Here is a 7,665-nt window from a genome sequence, read left to right as displayed (position 1 = left end):
TATATTATTATTCATCATTATTGGCATTACGATTTATTATATTATTATTCATCATTATTGGAATTACATTATTATTCTTCATTATTGATATTGCATTATTATACATCATTGTTGGTATTAAAATTTATTATATTATTATGCATCATTATTGGCATTACAATTTAATATATTATAATTCATCATTATTGACATTACAATTTCTTATGTAATAATTCATCATTATTGGCATTACAAGACAGTATGGAATGATAGTCACATATAACGTAAAATAGATTGCATAATTATGCTTCATACGTTAACGTGACAACATGTTTATTTGATCATATATTAGATGCAATTTTTCAAATGGAAGAGCTCATTTTTAATTATTAAGAAAATTAAGCAATTGCTGTAGCTTTATAAAAAAAAATTTGCATACAGAAAATGGAATTATCATCAGAATTCTGTGCATAAAAATATATTAAATTTACAACTGTAGAATAAAATAATTCAATCATTGGTGGAAGAGAATACTTGCTTTCGTTTGATACATTTACTTACTAAAAGTAAATGTTTCAAAGCAGGCACAATTTGATTATATTTTTTTCACTGAACAAAATATTGTATTACATCCATTGTTTTAAAATAATTTGTTTTTTAATACTAAAAAAAATATGGTATTGCATTTAATATCAGTATATTTTCACATGCTTTTTTTATTTGTTATAGGAATGCTACGTCATCGAAGGAGAGAAATGAGAGTATATTTACGTAACTCTTACGATTGCATAGTGATTGAAAAATTGTTAGGAACTTGAACTATGTCTGTGAAATACGAATATGCAAAGATATAATAAGATGATGAGAAATTTATATGAAGGTAAATGATTAATCTTTAATTGCATTTGTTGCTTGTAAGAAAAAAAAGTAAAGAAAGGAAAACCGAAATATTGATAAAGACCTCTTAAAAACAGCAGATTAATTAAGGTTAAAGAAAATTGCAGACTATTAATTAATTTCATTCGTTATTAAATTATTTTCTCATAAAACAAACGGTAGCGTTTTTTTATTTATTAAAGGCTTGATACAGTACAAATAATTTCAAATATATATATTCATTTGTTCATTTATGTGGTAAAAGTTAATAATGCAATAGCAAACGGTTTATTTAATTATTTGTATAATATGAGTTAATTATGTGATCTCATACTAACAGCTCTTTACTTTACTTTTGTATTTATTTTGAGATATCTGCAGTATTAATTATTATCAATATTAATAACCTTTCTTAGATTCTGTATATTAGAAATACACTGAATTGCGAGGAAATAAAGTTTTAGCTTTCTTTATAATATCGTCTGCTGCACAATTTAATTTCAGATAAATGTAAAGTAAAATATCCAAAGAGCAATTATCGCAATCGTAATGAGATATTATATATTTAATTCTGTTACAATGCGTTTATCGAAAATTCCTTTTGTTAGCAATAGTATTGGCTTTAATGCTGGAATTATAATTTGAGTCATAGTTGGAAAAAGTCATTAATTGGCCGAGTATAACTTTATTTAAAAGATAAAATACAATTTTAATTAATTATTTTATATTCCGTATGGTATTTCAAAATGAAATTCCTTTATAACATTTTTTTTTCAAGTTCGATGTAACATTTTTTAGAATGGTCATTATAATCTTGATCCTTTCATTAATTTCAAAATCTTTGAAATTAGATCCGTATTTTTAAGAGAGAAATTATTTAAAAATGAAATAAGGAAATATTTTCATGTTTTTTAATCAATAAATGTACAGCTTTAAAAATTGTGAAATGCAAATTTTTATGTAGTCTGTCAATTCAATTAGTCCTTTCAGATATTATTAAAATTAATTAATCATATTTTAAACGAAAAATGTTCCCCATTTTTTCTGACTACAACTCTTTAAAGACATCAGTCGTTGCAATATTTTTATCATATATTTATTACAAAATAATAAAAATGTCATTCGTTTTTTTAATTCTCTTTAATTTAAAATCTTGAAACCTAATTTTCTCCTTCCTTTTAAATATTTGGAAATTTGCCAATTGTATTAAAAATGTTCTGATATTTTAATGGGCACAGTAATATGAAGAAGAAAAAAAGAATGTTTTAATAGATTTTCTTTATGAATATGTCCAATTTTTCTTTTTTTAAAAATCGGAAAACCTTCAGATTTTCATTGGGATGTAGCTTGCTCGAGATGATTTAGAACAGTCAAATGACCATGTATATTCAAATTACAGTTAGATGTTTTGATGATCATAATTACCACCAAATTTTGATAATTTAGAATTTATTACTGCTAATTTATACAATAAATGAATTCAAATTAGATTCGGAATTATCACTTTGAAATATGATTCAAATTATTATTATAAATATATAATGTCTTCAATTCATCATTCAAAAGTCAATAAATTTTTTATCAAACGTTATAATTATCTTTCAATTACAAATATATACGATGTCGCTTGATATTATATCATTAATAATTAATTAAATTAAAATGTTACGAAAAGTAGTTTAGCACAGTTGTTAAATTAAAATGCTATGTTTATAATTTTTATATATCAAATGATTCTATTTGAATTCGATTTATAATCTACATTTTGAAGTCTGATGTCACCATTTATGAATATCAGAATATCTAAAACACATTTTTTAGCATTCCACTATTGAAATCAGTATTGTGAGTATTTAATATTATGTGAATATTAATAAATCTGCAGGAAATTAATGAAAAACATAATTTAAAAGCTTATTCAAAAATTAGCACTTTGAAATATGACTGGAAGCGTTATTTAATTAGTCAAGAAGTTCTCTTACAAACTATTCAAGAACCAAAAGTAGCTGGTTGAAGAAAAAGTGGAACATCACACACAAAAATTGAGTCTACGAAACTAAGAATTCTTGCCCCATCTGACATACTTTGCAAAACTAATTAAGAGTATTACAATCCCCTTCTTATTATTTTTTCCCTACCGTCTTACACTTTATCCTTCTTAAGCCGAGGTAAACTTGAGTGGAAATTCTTTCCGATAGTCCGTCGGTAGAAAAATTTCATTAAAGCGGACATTTTAACAAATGAATCTGGCAACACTCCCTGTGTCCAATAAGAAGTGCGCTAAAAGCAGTCATTTATTTGCAACTAGTTACTTATTCTGTAGGAAAGAATAATTTATTACGAGCTGCTTTAGACTGTCCGGAAAATTCAATTATAGCCAGCGGAGAGTGTAGCGAACACTCGAAGATCCTGTGCCGACGCCCCTCCGGTACTAGGGGGTTGTGGTACGTGGCGAGTGGCGTTGGTACACTTGTGTAATTTAGTTTTCGAGGAGCGTAATGCTGTGCGGAAGATTGGGGTGATAGAGTAGACTTGGTTTAGATCAAGGTCATTCATCAACCGAGTGGCATACAAAACACGTCATTAGATTAAGAGAAGTGCTAGTTTTAGGATTAATAGTGATAAATTCAGATGGAATATTTGTTATGTGTTGTGCTGTGAATCACAAAAGAAAATCGACTCTTTTAACAAATGTAAATATTACTTTTGAAATGTTCTTAAAAATTGATTTAGAAAGACTACATGATGCATAAAATTGCATTCTGCAAGATGCTCATTCAATTGGAGATCCTTAATTAATATTAAAACTGTTAGAGATAAGTACACACATTGAATCAGGAATATACCGTAATTGATATAAAAATTACTTGTAAATGATAATTTATATTATTTAAATGTTTATGAATAAATACTTGATATGTAAACTGTTGGGTAAATTATATTACTAAAATCATCACTCAATCCCCCGATCCAAAAATTCATGTCTAGAACAATATATATGACAAAAAAGCAACTGAAACGAAGGACGTTCTAGTCTTCTGAGATTAAAACAGTTATTAAGTTTTGAATTTCGTTCTTTTTGGCCAGTTGAATGGTTCTTTGAAGAAGCATTATTGGATAACCCTTTGCTCACCTGTATCGAGTCTGACTCGGTATTCTGAAAGTTGTAAAATTTTCCTATTTTAATAAAATAAAAATTATTATAAAAGTTGTACAACAACTCTCATATTAATTTTTGCAAAGTGCGGGACATTGTTCTGTCGTGTGACTATTTTAAGCCAAATTTTTGCGCAGTAGCTTCTCAGGGTAAAGACCCCTGAGCAGCCGAGGGCAGAAGTCTGACTTCTAGCTCAAATGAATATAGCACACACACACTCGCTTGCTTGCACAAACCCTTTTTAAAGGGGGGAGGGGGGCTCATTCACGAACCTCTCAGAGAGTACACAAGGAAGAGAACAACCATGCCCGGACCATGACTCGAACCCGGAACGCTTAGACGCCGGCACTGGACAATTATTTTATGAGAAACGAAATTGTTTTGCCTGGCGAGGTATCAAGAGCCACACCCTCTTCCACTGCTTGATTTTATATTTTTACTAGTAAGCACAAAATGTTTTACTTTGAAGGGAAATAAAGTACTTTTCCGAAGACATCATTGCTTACTCCATATTTACTTGTAAATTTTAAAATTTCACTAGTCTATCCGTGTTAATATGGACCATTTGTTTCAAGTTTGGACCATTTTTGAAAAAAGAATCAGGTTTTCAAAAATTGTACAATAATTTACTTCTTTCTTTAATACCGATAGATTATGAAAGGCTGCGAGTTAACAGAAAGACACATTATTATGCATAGTAAGAGAAGTTGAGCGTGTAAATCAGATATCTCAAATCGGACAATTTCAAGAAAGAGTTTAATTATTTGGCGTTCAAATTCATTAGTGACAACAAAATTAGTGAGTATATGTATGTAATTAAAACATTTTAATATCAGAAAGGCTAAATTCGCAACTTCTTCTAATGAATAGTTGTGTTTTATATAAAAAAATGATTATAAAGGTTTGATTTAATTGTGCTTAAATCCATTCTTATACAATTAGTTTTTTTTAAATGTTTGAGAGTTTTTTTAATTTATATTTTATTTGAATGGCTTACAAATATTATTAAGCAATTATATCCACTTGAAAGGGAAAAATTTAGAATGCATCCCTAAATAAAATGCCTTAAAATAAATAAATATTTTTTTAAAAAAAATTTCAAGGTTTTTTTTATTATTATTATTATTTTTTAATTAATCTAAGTTAAACTAGAGCAATTTTGGATTATGGAAACAATGAAATTCTATAAACTCATTTTTTTTCCTGTTTAAAAACATTTGCTAATAATGAAAAAAAATAGAAGGTTTAATATAGTTTTAGTTTTAGGTTTATTTTTTAGTTAATAGGTTTAGTTTTATTATTTATGTGTTGAATCTTTAAAAGCGTTTTTCTCTATTCACTTTTCCTGAAATCTTGTTTACTATAAAATACTAAAAATCAAACGCATTTTATTCAAACTATTTGAAGTTTTACTGTGAACTCAGAGATACCAATTTAATAGAATTAGGCATCGATTTTTAAAAACATTATTTAAAAAATTAAAAATAAGGAAAACAGAAAAATTCTGTTTTGAAAAAAAGAAAATCATGAAATTTTTGTAAAAACTTTTTCGCCTAAACTAATATAAATATCAAATACGGATGTCTAATTTCATTAAATTCATTTAAAGAATTCTTCTAAGAAATTTTGTCAACGCATATTGAACATGGATTAAAAAGAAGTATTTAAATTTTTAAAAAAAATAGAACTTTAAATTTCTGAAATATATTCAATAATTCAGAAATTTAAATATTTTCAAGATTTAAATTTCTAAATAGTTTACATTTAATTACAGTAAAACAAGGCAGATTTTGCAAAAAAGTATTGAAAAAAAATTTGGATGCCAATTTTTTTCAAGGAATACAACTATAAACATTTGTGAGCTTTCTAAGTAATAAAAATAATCCTTACGCAGACATATGCGTAATTATTTATCTTATTATTTTTGAAAGTGCAAAGAGTTGATTGGTTCGCATTTCTCAAAGTTATTCACTTCTTTTTTCTTTTCTTCTTAGATATTTAAGTGATCTAAAATCGTCGAAAATAAAGATATTCTTATCTTTATTATTCAATTAGGTTTAGTTGTCAATAGAAGCTAACATTATTTTTTATTTCAAATTGTAGAGCATTAAAATATTTTAATATATATGAGTGGTAAAATCATGATCAGAAGATTATAAAATATTATATTTCGTAATTTTTCCTGCAGTATATTTGCTAAAACAAAAAAGTAACAAATGATTATTTGTTTCTTTTTTATTTTTCTATATATTTTAGTATTTTTCCTTTTTGAATTATATCCCTATCTCAAAAGGGTTTAAAATCAATTAGTGGGTGACTCTTAGAGTGCATCACTTTTAATGGTATGTTCAAATACAGAATATGCCAGCATATAATGCGAATGATAAATATAAACATTGTTTTAAATGAGTACTGCAAGTACCTCTAGACAACTTTTTTTTAAAACAAAAATATTTTTAATTTGGAATACAATATTTTCTATTGTTTTTCTCTCACTCATTCTAGATATCATATTAAACTATGTAAAATTCAAAGGATAGTAGTTAAAGCGGATCTCTTTTAATATACATTTAATTATTAAACATATGCGGGGCGCATATATATATATATATATATATATATATATATATATATATATATATGTAAAATAATACCAAAATAATTATATCAGTGATAGTATAAATTTAAATCTAAATTCAGACCTTTGAAATAGAAATATAAACGGAGTGGATTAAGGAACATCGGATGCATGTTTTGGTGGACGCTGACAAATATGTTCCATTCTTGAGGTAGACATAATTATAGGTTTCTCTAAAAGAAAGATGTTAACGAGGAGGCAGAGAATGAAGATTAAGACGCCACAAAGACTATGGAAAATGTGTAAAAGGAAAGTCGACGTAATACTGTGAGCTTTCAGAACTTAAAGCAGATAATGTTCATACAAAACAGCACACGATATTCTGAAACTTCATTAGCTAAATAATAAGATTTTAACTATCTTGCAACAATCTTACGAGTAAGCATATTTTCGAGTTTATGTTCTCTCACATTAGGAAATGCGTAATTTCCTTAAGATAATATGCAAAGTAATTTACCTCTTTAATCGTCAGCACATAAAACCTTTTGGGAACCTGGTTAATCGCAAGAAGCAACTGATAAAAAAATATCGACATTATAACTATTGATAAATTATTTTATGATAAAGCATTTTAATGTTTTGTGACAAAGGAGTATGTTTCAAGAGGCCAACATAATAAAAATAGTTAAAGAGACCATTTGAAGCATATGTGATTCAGATCAGTAACATGAGTATCTTGTAAACACCCAATCTTCTAAACACAAACCTCTTGTATTTTTTATTCACAAGTGCTTCCTTCCAGCAGCAGACTAAAGGGAAAAGTAATATCATAAGTTTACTACAAATTTCAGTTCAAAATGTGAATTTATTTAAATTATTTAAGAAATATGGATAGTCGCGGAAAGGAAATATAATGTTTACTGAAATTATTAGATTACATTGATGAAACGGACGCATAATTCCATTTCTCATTAATGAGTATGAACCTGAATTCAGTCATTCATCAACAAATAGCTCAGCAGATAGCGATACGCCATCTCTATTTCTACTAATAATAAAGATGAAAGTCTGCGTG

This window comes from Argiope bruennichi, chromosome 10, assembly GCF_947563725.1.
Source record: "Argiope bruennichi chromosome 10, qqArgBrue1.1, whole genome shotgun sequence".
In the NCBI taxonomy this organism is placed as follows: Eukaryota; Metazoa; Arthropoda; class Arachnida; order Araneae; family Araneidae; genus Argiope; species Argiope bruennichi.
This window is presented reverse-complemented; position numbering follows the sequence as displayed.